This window comes from Neofelis nebulosa, chromosome 5, assembly GCF_028018385.1.
Source record: "Neofelis nebulosa isolate mNeoNeb1 chromosome 5, mNeoNeb1.pri, whole genome shotgun sequence".
Taxonomy (NCBI): Eukaryota; Metazoa; Chordata; class Mammalia; order Carnivora; family Felidae; genus Neofelis; species Neofelis nebulosa.
Genome location: NC_080786.1, coordinates 85,535,443 through 85,551,266, shown reverse-complemented (window position 1 = coordinate 85,551,266; position 15,824 = coordinate 85,535,443). Strand labels below are relative to the sequence as shown.

At 46.7% G+C, this 15,824-nt stretch overlaps 1 long non-coding RNA gene across 2 annotated transcripts; it reads right to left on the bottom strand.

The window, feature by feature from the left end:
* Positions 1 to 8,873: 8,873 nt before the first annotated feature.
* LOC131511401 (uncharacterized) lies at positions 8,874 to 15,767 on the bottom strand. 2 transcript variants are annotated; one of them, XR_009261506.1, is made up of 5 exons: positions 15,572 to 15,767; positions 15,199 to 15,446; positions 12,428 to 12,562; positions 11,494 to 11,599; positions 8,874 to 9,037 (listed from the first exon to the last, which is right to left on the bottom strand). It is a non-coding gene; the product is annotated as an uncharacterized LOC131511401 (long non-coding RNA). The 2 variants fall into 2 exon arrangements; XR_009261507.1 differs by having other exon boundaries at positions 15,656 to 15,767.
* Positions 15,768 to 15,824: the final 57 nt, after the last annotated feature.

Genomic DNA, 15,824 nt, shown 5'->3' with positions numbered 1-15,824 from the left:
GGCCCCAGGCCTTGGGCTCTGGAGGGTTATACTAAGGTTCTAGACACTTCCTGCTCACGCATGGAATTTGACACCTGTTTGAACTCTTTTTAGGCCCGGATTCAAGCCATAACTTCACCCCAATCTTTGGAATTCAGCAAATTTATCAGCTCTGTAGGGAAAAGATAGGGGAGTCTCCATAGAAAAGCCTCAGGATACCAATTAGGAGGAGCTAAAGGTAGGAGCTCCTCAGTCCCTGGGAGAAGTCGGCGAGAGGCAGTGGCAATGCGACTTTGGGGACTAAGTCCCGTTGTGACCAAAGCAGCCTTTGTTGCTAATTTTGTCCTTAATGCTATTTATGGATTTTAAGAGGATCCTTCTGGGCATGATAGTCTTTGGATGGCTCTTATAGGCAACACAGAGGAATAAGAGTAATTCTCAAAGAGAACGTGTTCGATGTAGCACTATGGACCACAAAAGGTTGAAAAGGACCTCTGGGATTTTGATTCCAGTATTTTGTATATGGGAAAACTGGAGTTCAGGTACAGAGAGGAGAAGTGGCTTGCCTGAGTTTATAAGGAACTCAGTACTCGTGACTTCCTGCCTAGGTTTTTCTTACCGTGTCACCTGCTTCATCAAGACCATCCTTGACATCAAGACCTAGGATGTATCTATCTATCCCAACAAATTTATTCATGAATGAATTAATTCAGTCCTTAGGGAATCCTTCCCTACTCTCAGCTGGGAACTGTGCTAAGTAACTGGAGACACAATAATGAATAGGAGGGAATCGGAGTCTCAAGGGTCTTACATTCCAGTAAGGGGAACAGAAGATTAAGCAGGCAATTAGCCTAGACTCTGGCAATGGACCAACAGAGGGATACCCAGAAGCTCTGGGAAAGATTGCTGGGAAAGGAGGTGATAGTGGGGAAAGGCGTTGAGGGCTCTGTCCCAGCACCCTTAGGTAGTATCTGAACAGGGTCTTCAGGATTGACTAGGAATTAGGGAGGGGAGGTCAGGAAGCTCCAGGCACAAATGCAGCATGTTAAAAATCCTGAAGCAAAAGCAAGCATGGGATATGAGTAGTTGGAGCATTAGTATAAGAGAACGAGAAGGAATATGGATGTAGCTACAGGTCAACAGGTGTCAAGTTGGAGGGATTCTGTGGACTAGACTAAAGAAGCTTGGAATTTTGGGGTGCCTGGGTGGCTCAGTCAGTTAAGCGTCCAATTTTGGCTCAGGTCACGATCTCACGGTTTGTGAGTTCGAGCCCTGCGTTGGGCTCTGTGCTGACAGCTCAGAGCTTGAAGCCTGCCTCAGATTCTGTGTCTGCCCCTTCCATGCTCATGCTCTATCTCTCTCTATTTCTCAATAATAAATAAACGTTAAAAAGCTTTTTTTAAATAAATAAAAAGAGGCTTGGAATTTTTTATCCTGAGGTCTAGGGAAGCCATGGAGGGGCAATGGTGACCCATTAAATCTGTAGTTTAAAAGATGGCTTTGTAGCACCTGGGTGGCTCAGTCCGCTAAGTGTCTGACTTCAGCTCAGATGCAGTTCATGAGTTTGAGCCCCACATCGAGCTCTGCACGCACAGCATGGACCCTGCTTCGGATCCTCTGTCTCCCTCTCTCTCTGCCCCTCCCTCATATGCATTTTCTCTCTCTCTCTCTCTCTCTCTCTCTCTCTCTCTATCTCTCTCTCTCTCTCTCTCAAAAATAAACATTTGGGGCACCTGGGTGGCTCGGTCGGTTGAGCGTCTGACTTCGGCTCAGGTCATGATCTCATGGTCCGTGAGTTCGAGCCCCGCGTTGGGCTCTGTGCTGACAGCTTGGAGCCTGGAGCCTACTTCGGATTCTGTGTCTCCTTCTCTCTCTGCCCATCCCCCACTTGTGCTCTGTCTCTGTCTCTCAAAAATAAATAAATCAATGTAAAAAAATTTTTTTAAATAAACATTTAAAAAGTAGGGGGACGCACTCGGGTGCCTCAGTCTGTTGAGGGTCCAGCTTCACCTCAGGCCATGAGATCTCATGGTTCATGAGTTCAAGCCCAACATAAGGCTCACTGCTGTCAGTGCAGAGCCGGCTTTGGATCCTCTGTCCTCCTCTCTCTGCCCCTCCCCTGCTTGCACTCTCTCAAAAATAAATAAACATTAAAAAAAAAAAAAAGATGGCTTTGCATGTGTGGAGAATGAATTAGAGGCAATCAGAGGAAAGAAAGCCAGGCAAGCTGGCTGGGGAGACATGTGGTATCCAGGCAACAGTGACGGTGGCAAAGGGTGGAGAGTAGATGTAACAAACAGATTTTTAAGAGGAAGAGCCAAAATGCCTTTGTGAATGACTGGAAGTCCATATTCATGAGAGAAGCCCCATAGTTCCTTGCCCATGAAATTTAAAATCCTTCAATTAGTAAGATAGGTTTATTGGTTTGCCTAGAAACCTAACACAGAAAAATGCATAAGCCACCTCGCGGACATGGCTCTGGCCACCCCGATGGCCTGATCCTACTCCCTTCGGGTCTTGAACCCTTGGGATTTTGTGTGCCTGAACATCTGCATCATTAGTTCAGCTCCCAGAGCACTCATCAGGGAGTCTTTCATGGAAATAACTAGTAATGAGGTTGCAACAAATGGGTGAAAGCTCCCAGATATAGCGAAAGAGCCATACGTATATACAAATTTTACATATCTATCTTGTATATATATTATATATCATATATCATATGTATACAACTATGAGCCTTTCATAGGACAACTCCTAGGAAAATGAGAATGAGTCACTAACAATTCTCTGCATCTCATCCCAAAAAAACTCCTGTGTCCTCAAGGATAAGCCTAAGGCTAAATCTGCACTTCAACCCTCCATCAGATGTGGGGTGCCTGAGACTAAAAAGGAAGAGCCTGGAAGGCAGTTCCAGTTGAGCCAGAAAACAACAAATATGGTAGCACGATATCTGTAAATCAGGGCAGCGTGTTTTTGAGATAGGTGAATGTATTGTAAACAAATGATAAGGACATGACAGAGCTGAGGTTAAGGATCCTTAAGGGCACTCAGTTCACAAGCTGTGTAAGAGAGAAAGGGCAGGTCTTAGAAACAGCACGTGACCAGTACTGCGACCAACCGTCTTGCCGATGTCTGCACTCCCAGCATATTGCCTGCCTGGCCCACAGGTGACACTCACTGAACATGAATGAGTAAATAATGAATAATTACTTAGTAGAGCAAATATTTCATACTTACAAGTTAGCTAAGGTCAATACTGGCTTTGGCCTTCTGGAATTTGTGGAAGGGTCCTTAGAGGGGCGCATGTAGGTATATGATCTGTCAGGACCAAGTATGTTGAACAGAGTCCCTTGATGCTGAAGGGAGTCATCTATGAGCTACTGGCGTCTCATCTGAGTTTCTGGGGGCTAGGACTCTAGACAACCAATCCAAGAAGAGCTGAAGGAATCCCAGGCTCCCAGAGTTTCTGGATCTTGTAAAAGAAGATCCGCTGAAATGGACCCCTTTGGGCATCCTTAGCAAGACACCAAGGAAAGTGTACTTCATGCCTCCCCTGGAAGGAGACACATTATATCTGATGGTGGCTGTGGGTGAGTGAGCCCACAGGAAGCAGGATGTCTGTGTGTGTGTGTGTGTGTGTGTGTGCGCACATGCACACACGCGCACACACACGTCTCACAGGGTTGACACTCTGCAATTAATGAATGTATTAAAAATAAGAATTCTATGTCTACTTGAGGTGTGATTTAAATTCCCTTCTTGAGATGTGTTAGAAAAACCCCAGAACTTAATGGAGTTCAGCACTGTTTCCCACCAACAAAAGAAATAACATCTAATTAGCAGCAGATTTGGAGAACAGGTCCTGCTGCCTACTAGAAGTGTGAGAAAATATTAAAAACTAACCTGAATGGGAACCTCAAAGGCTGGAATATAACAATTTGGGGTTTATTGCAGAGGACTTTTTGCTTCTTTCTGGCTTGTCAGTTGAGTGCTGAATAGAAAAGAGGGTGTGAATTGCTAACTTTCGGATAAAGAAGCTGTTACTGTGGCAGGGAAGTGAACATCTACATCATTAGATGTACATGGAAAGTTCCCAACAAACAAGCACAAATGGAGGGAATGAAGTTAGGGAAGGAGGGAGGGAGTCCACACAGTATTTAAAACGCATAGCATTTGGCTGAAAGGGAACAGGTGGAAAAAATTCAAGGAAGCCTCATTCATCATGCATTCATTCATCCTTTGTCAAAACTCTATTTAATAGACTGTAATGTCTGCCATGTGTCAGGTACTAAGCTGAGAGCTAGTTGTATAGTCGTGGACAAAACCTGTACGGTCCTTGCTCTCATGGAGCTTATAGTCTGGAAAGGAAAGGAGAGACTTCAAGTGAATAAAACAGCAAGTGCCATAAAAAAAAAAAGATCAACAGGCATAAGAGAGAATAACAGGAAAGGCTTACTTTGGATTGGGCTTCCTCTTGAGGAGGGTCCAGTCATGCAAAAAGGGTCCAGTCATGCAAAAAGCTTGGGGAAGGGCGTGCAGGCAGAGGGAATAGCATCTGCAGTGACCTAAAGCAGAGAAGAACTTGGCATTGGGAGGAATCGAAGGGAGAGGACAGTGTGCCAAGGGCATGGAGGAAGGACAAACAGGAGACGAAAGAGAGAAGGAAGAGGGGCCAGAGGGCACAGGGCCTGTGGACCGCAGAAAATAGCTTGGATTAATTCTGAGGACACTGGGAAGTCACAGTGGGTTTTATGCAAGGTAGAGTCATCATGAGGTTTAGGTTTAGTATCTGGCTGCTCTGTGAGGAATGGATTGGAAGAGGCAAGAACGGAGGGAACGAGAACAGGGAGATCGGTACAGTGGTTCACAGGGGAGAGGACAGGGATGGACCTGCATGCACGTAGACTAGGGAGATACTTTGAAGCTAAAATGGGCATGACTGGGATTGCTTGGACATACAGGTTGGGGAGAGGACAAGATCAAAGGTGATTCGTGCACTTCACCTGGGCAAATGTTTCTTTATTTGTTCAAATCAGGAAGAAGAGGGACACGATCTCAAACTTGGGGAAAATGGAGAATATAGAACCACTGGAACAAGCATTAATTGAGTAAATGCTAATTCTGTGCCCAGCCCTGCAGCAGGTAAGAAAAGTTTTCACAAGGCCTGAGTGTTTCCCATCCTTTCCAGGTGGCTGGGATTATGGTCCTGCCTTTCCGGTCACGGGACTGATAAAGTAAATAAAATGGAACAATAGCTCAGGAAAACGGATCATGTACTGAGTGGATAATGATTAAATGAGATGGATTATTATTTTAAACTACGATTTTCTGCCTAGCAGGTATCTCGGGGGAAAGATCATCGCATAATGAAATTTGGGAGCCTAAGTAATGGGAGAGGGTGAATTGGTCAGGTAAAGAACTAAACTTACACAATGGGAGCCTCAAGCCAGAAAGAAAGAATCATAACAGGAGAGGAAAATGGAAAGGTGATCTCAGAGACAAAAGCCTTCACGGGAATTGAATGCTCGAGAGAAGACCCGTCATCAGCAGAACCTGGGTAAGAAAGCCTCGCTGTGGGGAGCCCAGCTGGCTCAGTCAGTTAAGCGTCCGACTCTTGATTTCAGCTCAGGTCACAATCTTACAGTTGGTGAGTTCGAGCCCCGTGCCGGGCTCTGTGCTGACAGCACAGAGTCTGCTTGGGATTCTCTCTCCCTCTCTCTTTCTCTGCTCCTCCCCCATTCATGCTCCCTCTTTCCCTCTCTCTCTCAAAATAAATAAACATTTGGAAAAAAAGAAAAGTCTCACCAGCCCAATACTGAAGGAAAAGGGAAATCAGATGGCACATCATTGTCTTAGGGGACAGGGAGGGAATGAGGGGACAGTGGGCAACACTGGCAGACGGCATCCAGGACGGCCAGGGGTCCACAGCCAGCCCTGCTGCCTCACTCTGCCTCAGGGAGGGAGGAAGAGCTTTTGTCACTGGGATCCCAAAAGGAACTGAAGAACTTCCATGCTTCCTGAGCCCCTATCCCATGGTCACCCTTTGCTCCCCTCCTGCCCCAAAGAGTCAGCACCCAGCCAGAGCCCTCCCCCTGCCGGCTGGGCTTCCCCCCCATTCCTCGGCTGAAGGGCTTCCCTCATCTGCCATTGTCACAGTCATGGTCAACAACATTGACTGGCATGGATTCTGTGAGAAGCAGAAGATGCACAGGTGAATGAGTGGCAGCATGACAACAGCAACTCACAGCCCTTCAGAGTTACTTTGCCAAAGGGCTCAACCAGCCTTTAATGGGCATCGATTCATCAAGACAGGCTTGCTTCAGGGAAAGAAAAACAGAGCTGGCTGTCAGAAGCATTGAACCTTAAGAGGCAGCTTAGACTAAGGACGGAAGCCATGCCAGTCTCGGGGAGTTGAGGGAGGCTTCCAGCTGACAGACAGCAGGAAGTCAGGACCCTCGGTCCTACAAACTTCAAGGAAATGAATTCCACCAACCAGAGTGAGCTTGGAGCGGAGATGGATTCTTCCCCAGTCAAGCCTCCAGACCAGCACACAGCCTGGCTGATGCTTTTTTTTTTAATCATTTGAGAGAGAGTGAGAGTACGCACGTCTCAGCAGGGAAGAGGAGCCGAGGGAGAGAGAGAGAATCCCATGTAGGCTCTGCTCAGCACACAGCCCAACCCGGGGCTTGATCCCATGACTTGGGGTCATGAACTGAAATCAAGAGTCTGACGCTCAACCCACTGAGCCACCCAAGTGCCCCCCCAAGCACGAAACTAAACGGAATCCTGCTCAGAGTCTGACACATATTAGGGCCACGGTAGTTTTGGCTATTACTAGTATCTCTATCACACCTTTTGTGGTACCAAAGACCAAGAGCGTTAATCTGTGGCCTCAGTCCTTTGGGGAAGGCCTCCTGAGAAAGCAGAACTTGAGGTAAGTAGTAAAGAAACGTAGGACTTCAGGGGTGCTTGGGTAATGCAGTCAGTTAAGCGTCTGACATCGTTCAGGTTGTGATCTCACAGTTTGTGAATTCGAGCCCCACATCGGGCTCTCTGATGTCAGTGCAGAGCCCGCTTCGGATCCTCTGTCACCCTCTCTCTCTGCTCCTCCCCCGCTCGCTCTCTCTCCCTCTCTCAAAAATAAACATTTAAAAGAGGAAAGAAGAGGAGGACTTCAATAATCAGCAAGAAGATGGCGTGAAGGTGGGAGAATGGGAGTGTGGATGAGATACTACCGGGGGCAGCACAGAGGTCGGATTTATATGGCAACTAACCAACTGTTTTCTTCCTCCATTCACATATTTCAGGCTACTCCTAGGTTTCCTTCATCCATTCATGTATTTCAGGCTACTCCTAGGAGCTGTGGAAACCAAGGTCAATAGGTCCATCAACTTACAGGGAAACACAGTACTTACAAGTATGTGTCTTGCACAGAGGAGGAGAATGCACCGGAGGCCTTCAGACCCAGAAAAAGGAGTGACCGCTATAGTTCTGGATAAGAAGTTTAAGTCTAATGGAGGATCTTTACAAGGGGAAGGTGAGAGGTGGTCGAAGAGTTAGGGAAAGGTCGGTTGGGCATCACTGTCCTCTAGCACACCTTTGTGTGAATCTGAAAACCAGGCTTCTGTGACAGGACCAATTAGAAAAAGGCATGCCTTGGGCACCTGCAGCCCTCTTGGCACTAGATTGGTCAGGCAGAAGGCATCCTTATGTAAAATGGAAAAGATGGCCCTTCCTATGGAGGGCAGATGTAGTTCCATGGCAGGGAGCAGGCCTTTAAATGGAGTGTGGGCTAGACTTCAGCCCCTGCTCGCCCCATTCAGTTGGTGCCTTTGTGCAGGGCACGCCCTGTGGAGCTATAGGTCAGGGCCATCCCAGGCCAAATGGGCAAAGGCTCTGGAATCGGGAGCCTGCCCCCTACAATCCTACTTCTAAGACTAACAGTGACTGTCCATCTGTCCCCTGCTCACGCACAGTTATGCAACGTTCTCTGTATATTGTGTGTCTTGCTCCGGCCAGATGCCAGGTCTATGAAAGGAGTCAGGCCAGGTGCTTTCTCCTCCTACAGCCTGCCCTTCTGACACTGTTTGCTCTGAGAGGATGAGAATCATGTCTTGGCATCCCTACGAGGTCCAGCCCAGAGTGAGCTCAAAGAGCCCTTATTGACTCAGATGGAAAGATGTAGGATGATCCAGCCCTATGTGCCACTTGTGATGGGAAGGGCAAAGTCTACCCAGGATGGTGAAAGGACTAGTTGATTACAGTTTTTTCAAGTCCAAACTGTGAGAATCAACAGCATTCACTTCCAGACAGCATCCTAGGAATCCATGGCCAATTGGCTGGTTATTCCAGACTCACAGAGCACAGGAAAAGTGAAAGGCTGGTTGGGAATGAATGCCTGCCCACTTATAAAACACTTGCTGTGTTTAGAGAATGAATCAGCTTCTTTAGTATCTGCAACAACGTAGGCCAGTTTGGGGGCAACCCTTACCTGCCTCCATACAACTCCCCCTCAGAGCCTTCTTCAAGCCAACTGCAAATGTGAAAGACCCATCTAGGTTCTGCCCCCCCAGGGTGCTTTCTCTAACAACCAGTCTTAAGTTCCAGAAGGAAATTCTTCCAGTGGATATAGAGCTGCTAGGGCTAGGTCACTGGTTTGTGGACAGGCAGTCAGAGACTGAACTGGCCTTAATAATGCAGAGGTTAATAATTAGCCTTAATTATTCATATTAACCTTAATCATTCAGAGACGCCCTTACAATAACAGACTGTGAAGAGTGTATTCATTTGACAAAGGCTTATTATATAGACTGCTGCATGGGCAGCAGCAATTACCAAGTTGGGAAAGACGAGGTCCCTACCCCCCACCCCCACCCCCGTCCATAGGTCTTTGAGACATGGGACATGGGACCCAGGAGTTATTAAAACAACACAGAACACAGTAAGTGAGACAAGAGAGACACCACAAAGAACTTTGAGGCCTCGTGTGGGTTGACGAAGAAGGCTTCGTGGAGAAGATGACATTTGAGGTAGGGGAATGGGTAGCATGTCTGCAGTCCTGGAAGAGACAAGAGGACATTCTAAGCCAAGGGAACAGTCTAAGCAAACACAGTGCCTTAAGGAAGTTCAAGATTTGTGCAGAAAACAGCGAGAGGCTGGCTGGGTGGGGATAAAAGGTGCCTAAAGGATGATGCTGTGAACTAACTCATAGCCAGAAAGCTGTTGGCAACGAGCGCAGAGAGCTATGGTGCCAGCGGAAGGGGATCCGTGGGGAACGGAAGCCACTGAAGATTTTAGAGATGGGGATATGCTTGAGCTGCGTTTTTGGCAGACTGCTCAGGCAATTATATGGAGCTAGGGCAAATAACCAGGGGACAGATATTGAGGGCCTGAACCGATGAGGCAGCAGGGCAGTGGGAGGTATCGCAGGACAGAATTGAAATGTGCACAGGCATCTTTTTGAAATTGTGAATCCAGGCTGGCAGAAAACAATGCCATGATGATAGAGAAATAAGAAGTCCTCACTCCGCTTTGTGGTAAGACATCTGCTTCCATTTACCAATGTCTTGGGGGTCAATAGCATCAGCAGCAGACCTGGTTTAATGGCTTATGGGATTGACTCAAGTAGTGGATAGGCCAGGAAAGGGGAATCACACAGAAGTACCTGGAACTGAAATCAGAAGACTGAGCTTGTAGTCCAGCCTAGCAGCTGGGTGACCGTAGGTAAATTGCTTTTCCTCTTGGGACCTTAATGTCTCCGCTTGTAAAATGGGACCATCCAAGGCCCGTTCTAACCCTTACACATGATGATTCTGCAAATAGCATGGCTTCTGCAGAGGCCTGTGTCTGTTTATGATCCAGACGCTGTCCTGACTGCTTTTGTACACGTGGAAACTCGTTTATATCTCACAACAATGCTTCGAGGTAGGTACTTGGTATTGGCTGAATGTTTGTGTTCCCCTAAAAGCCTCAGGTTGAAATCCTAACCCAAGATATGATGGTATTAGGAGGCAGGGCCTTTGGGAGGTGAGTAGGACTTACGCCCTTCTGAAAGAAACTCCAGAGTGCTAGCACACCCCTTGCGCCATGTGAGGACGCAGAGAGAAGACGGCCCTCTGTGAATACGGAATGGGTTTTCCCCGGACACTGAATCTGACGACACCATGATTTTGGACTTGCCAGTCTCCAGAACCGCGAGAAGTAAGTTCCCGTTGGTTAGATGCCACTCAGGTTATGACATTTTGTTACGGCAGCCCAGGCTAACTGAAGACAAGAAAAGGGGGGAACATAGACGTAAGAAGAAGAGGTAACCCAAGCAGGGTGGCTTTGGAGTCCTGCTTCTAGCCATACGTGTGGCCATTGCATACAACACGGCAACACAGCGCCGCCCTGGGGAAGCCATGAGAATATGCCTCTTTGCAAGTGCCTGAGAGCCTAGCTTGAAGGCCAGCGGTGCGTGTCCTTCCTCCCAGGGCCTGGACCACTCCGACAGGTGAAAGATCGTACACAGTGCTGCTTGAACAATGGTCAGAGGTTGGCCACATGAGTGGTGGGAGTCTGTAGACAGGGACTGTGGGGTCTTGCGCTGGTCACACAGGAAATGCCACCCCCGGACCCGCACCCATCCCACTGGAGCTGCCGGAAGGTGAGCTGATCTGGCATGAATCATGTTCACTCCCCTTCCTACCAAAGCCCTGCTTCCAGCTGCTGGCGTCTCATGTTTCACATGTCCCAAATGTTGGAATTCCTAGGGCCCCAGTTAAAGAAGGCAATGCCCATCCTGAGGGCCTCTACCATCCTTCCAGGTAAAAATAGATCCCACTTGGTGCTCAAACATGGTTAATTATCTGGGAGTGTGGCCCCCACCTTTATATAGGGATTCACAGTATGCGAGGCATCTGTATAAAAGTGATGCTGTTTGATGCTCAGAAAAAAACCCTGCGAGCTAGCTTAGGCTACATGATACTTAATGCTCATTTTTGTCAATGAGGACACTAAGGCTGAGAGAGATTAAATGGCTGGAGTGAAAGGTAACCCGCTGCCAAATATCGGGGGAACTAAAACCCCACCCTTCTGTCCTCAAATCTGGCACTCTTCCCTTTACACCAGAGCATCCCGGTGCGAAACAAAAAGTCAGTAGCAACTCTGGTTTTTAATCACAAGTGATGAACAGCCAGACAAAAAAGTTCTATCACTGCCATTGGGCGCCAGTCCTAGGGCAACCCTCAGTGGGTCAGTGTGCCTTGTGTTTAGGAAGGAATCATTCCAGATTGGCCAAGGAGGCTGAGAGAGGTGTGTTATGTACACCGCTAAAATATAAGCCGTGCCTTTTGGGATGACCATGACTGCCGGCACTTCTGTGCATACTACAGTCAGACGGGCAGCGCTGAGGGGAAATAGCACAGACTCCTGGACAGAGACTTGGACCGTGAGACTTGAGGCCCGAGTTCAAGTGCCTGCTCTGGTACTTACTAATGTGACTGCAACAAGTCATGTCCCTTCTGTGGGACTTACCTTCTTCATCTGTAAAATGGGGATAAAACCCTGCGTCCTATCCGTCTGACAGGGATGTTGCAGGAAGCAGATGAGATAATGGACATCAGAGAAGCATATTTGTCCCCTGAGGAAGGGAGATATGTGCCAGGGGTCAATTCCCAGCCATTCAGAATCTTTCCCACTCCAGGGTCTTTGGCTGACCCTGGGAAAGTGACCGACCGTTTGCAAGAACCTAATCTTGGACCTCTTCCAGCTGCTGAGCTGAGACCACCTGCCGGGTCACCTAACACTCTGTGACTTGGAGCCTTCCTGCTGACCTCTCTGAAAATATTGTCAATAGACCAAAGATACACTGAAGAGCTGGCTTCCTTTTGGGGAGGCGGTCCCGCTGAGCCACATGACGCAGGGGCACGGAGCCACCTTGGTGGGGTGGGCAAAGGAGCGGCTTGGCTGCCTAGGGAACTCATGAGCATTAGTAGCCCATGAATCCTGAGCCACCTTTCCACTCCTTCTAACTCAGTTTGTCTGGTCGATCTCTGACTTCTCCTCTAGCCCTAGAAGTCTCTGAATCTATGAAGCTAGTTCACAACTCCACAACTGTTGTCCATTCACTTGCCCTCTCTAAATGCCATTGCCCCATCTGCAAAACCCAAATCACACTTCCTGCCCGCAGCTGCAGCGTGCCGCTGTGCAGTTTGATTAGAAAGTCACTCTGAACTTGATCTCCTTGGAGGATGTCTGCCTCGCTCAATCAGTCAGTTGTAATGAGGTCATCGTTGGAACTGGCAGCTCGCACGGCTTTGGAATTCAAGCAAAGCACAGCAGACTTTCCCCCAAGAGCTGCATAAGCCTCCGGTACCCTGGGGTGACTGCTGCCCAGCTGATGTCAACCTTCCCACCAGCAGTCTCCCCCAAGATGCATCCACCACAACGAGGCTTGCTGGCAACACACAAAGTTCTCCCCACAGACAGCACCCGGGCTCTCTGCTGCTCCTCCTTAGAAGTCCTCTTTATTTATCTTCCTGCAGAAGAATAGGTGGAAGGTCGAAGTTCATAAAATGCTCCTTCTGGTCAGCCAGTCTTTAGCCTGTACAAAGTGGAAACCACTGAGAGTCTGTGAGTTAGTTCAGCTGTTCTCGAACTGTGTACTATGGATCCCTGGGGTCACCAAGATACTTTCAGGGATGCCATGAGGTCAGAACTATTTTCATAACGGTACAAAGATGTTCATTGCCTTTCCTCCCTCCTTTGACATTCGCAGTGATAGCATAAAAGCAACAGTGAGTAAAACTGTTGGTCCCTTAACACAAATCAAGACAGGGACCCTAGACTGTATGGTAATCGGTATATTCGTCACTATCGTGTACTTGCCATAAAAAAAATTTTTTTAAGACGGTCTGGGATAAAACAATAAAGTTACCAACTTTATGAAACCTCAACCGTTGCGTAGCACGGTTGTTTTCATGCTGTGTGTGTTGAACCGGTGAGCGCACATAACTTCTGCCTCCTTCAGAAGTACCATGCTGTCTCCAGAAGAATCAGTTGTGTGGCTGAGTATAGCCAGCTGTACTAATCACCCTTTCAGAAAACATGTTTTTATGTGAAGGAAGCAACTAACAGATAAACGATGGTTATTCAGACTTGGGTTTTGGCAGGTATTTTTTCAAAAATGAATCTCATGAGGCTGTCACTTCAAGGAAAACAACAGACAGTATTTGTTGCCCATGACAAAATCTGAGCTTTCAAGTGAGAATCAGGATCTTGGAAAAATTGCATCTGCCACTGCGAGCTTGACAGCTTTCCGGGGTTTAATGGCTTGTCCAATGATATGCCAATGATGATATTAACAAGTGTGATTTTTAAATACTGGATAATGAAGTGTGTTGATATTTAGAAAATGTTTGTAACTTGGGGCGCCTGGGTGGCTCAGTCAGTTGAGCATCCAACTCTTGATTTTGGCTCAGGTCATGACCCAGGGTCATGGGATCGAGCCACAGATTGGTCTCTGCACTGAGTGTAGAGACTGCAAGATTCTCTCTCTCTGTCTGCCCCTCTTCCCCTCTCACACACTCTCTCTCTCTCAAATAAAATAAAAATTAACTAACTAATTAAACGAACAAATGTATATAACTCAGTGAATCAATTTGTTTTAAATGGCCCATGTATGATGTTAGAAAAAGATAAAGTCAAAGTGCAAGATAAAGGAATAGATTTTAATGTAAGAAGGCAAAAAGTTCATTGATGTGGTTTAATATTCTACATTGTAAGGAAACTTTAAAAAAAACTACCACCTCTTGAGTTGAGATGTAGTATGAAAAAAAGAACACCCAGAATTATCTAAGAAAACTATTAAAATATTCCTCCCCTTTTCAACTACATATATGCATAAGGCCAGATTTTCCACATACACATCAAACAACATAGCACAACAGACTGAATGCAGGAGAAGCTATGAGACTCCAGGGTCAACTCTGAAGCTAAACATTAAAGCAACTTGCAAAATATAAAACAAGGCCACATTTCTCTGTAAGACTTTTGTTTTGGGAAGTAGAATTACTTTTTATAAAATAAAAATAAAATTAAATAAAAATTTAATAAAATAATATAAAAATAAAAAATAAAAAATTACTTTTTATAAAATAAAAAGTTCCTTGTATTGACATGTTTATTATTGTAATTTTAAAGTGAATTAGTAAATAAATATTTTTTTAAATCCCTCTGTGTTCATTTTTAACACTGTAAATTTTGACAGCTATAACTCAAACAAAATCTCTTGAGGTCCTCAGTAATTCTTAACAATGGAAAAGAGTCTTGAGACCAAATCGTTTGAGAATGCCTAAGTTTCAATATTCTATAGTATTAGGATTGCAGATTCACAACAGTGGGGAGGCTTGTGGTCAAGGATTGTATGGGAGCCTTCTGCTACATGCTGACAAGGGCTGATAAGGGCCAGAACAGTTCTTTTTTTTTTTTTTTTTTTTTTTATGTTTGCTTATTTTTGAAAGAGAGAGAGAGAGAGAGAGACAGAGCATGAGCAGGGGAGGGGCAGAGAGAGAGGGAGACACAGAATCGGAAGCAGGCTCCAGGCTCCGAGCTGTCAGCACAGAGCCTGACATGGGGCTCGAACTCACGAACTGTGAGATCATGACCTGAACTGAAGTTGGATACTTAACCGACTGAGCCACCCAGGCGTCCCTAGAATTTGTATTTTAATAAGATCCCTAGGTGATTGGTATGCACATTCAAGTATGGTGGGCACTTTTCTGTGTTTCTTTAAAAAAAATTTTTTTTAATGTTTTTATTTATTTTTAAGACAGAGAGACAGAGCATGAGCAGGGGAGGGGCAGAGAGAGAGGGAGACACAGAATCGGAAGTAGGCTCCAGGCTCTGAGCTGTCAGCACAGAGCCCGACGCGGTGCTCAAACTCACGGACTATGAGATCATGACCTGAGCCAAAGTCAGACGCTCAACTGACGGAGGCACCCAGGCATCCCCACAACAGTTCTTAAGGTGGCAATGAGGCCGGCCAGAGGTGTGGTGCCCATTCACTGTGCAAACCAAGGTCACTGTGTCACACTTTGGTTTCATTCCAATGTTACAAGACCATGGCTCTGAAGTGGACTTGGTCTCCTCCGAGGGTCATTTCCAATGCCGGTTATTTGAGGGAGGGATGGGTGTGCTAACAAGAAGCAGAAACAGAGCATATAAATAGGACAAACTTACTCCAGCTGTCTGGGTGGAGACTTGAGGAAGCAAGGAGACTGGGCACATACTCTGCTTGGCAAGTGCTGAGATAATGCCTATGAGGGGGATACAGAAGCGGAGGCCGGGATGAGGCGGGGTCCGCAGGCCTCAAAGAGAAAAGCCCACCCGGTATCTTGTGTCACAGCATGACCCGCGTTTACTTCTTTTTTGTTATCATTGAGTCTCCAGTGAAACAAATCTTGTCAAAGAGCACGGCTTTGTCTCTGCTGGAGGAAAGCGAAGGAAGAGGCATGAGTTGATTGATGCAGGGAAAATAGCAGGCCCTCATCCAGGTTACTGTGGGCTGGGGTAATGGTTAGAGAGAAATTCTCAAGAAAAAGGGGGAACTCACGAATCAGAGACATGGCTTCTCCGTCCAGTGACAGCTAGACTTTGTTTACAAAAGGCAGAATTTTCCCTACAGGAATTGACTGACCTGAGGTATATTTTGGAGTAAAGGAGGAATGGAAGTGGCTGAATACAGCTGCTAAAGTGGCTCCCAAACTTCTACTTGGCGTCTGAGATGCCTATGAGACATCCCAGACAGAGAGGCCCAGAACAGAAGGCAGAAGCTTACAGAGGCTGAGGTTCCAGAACTCTGGAGT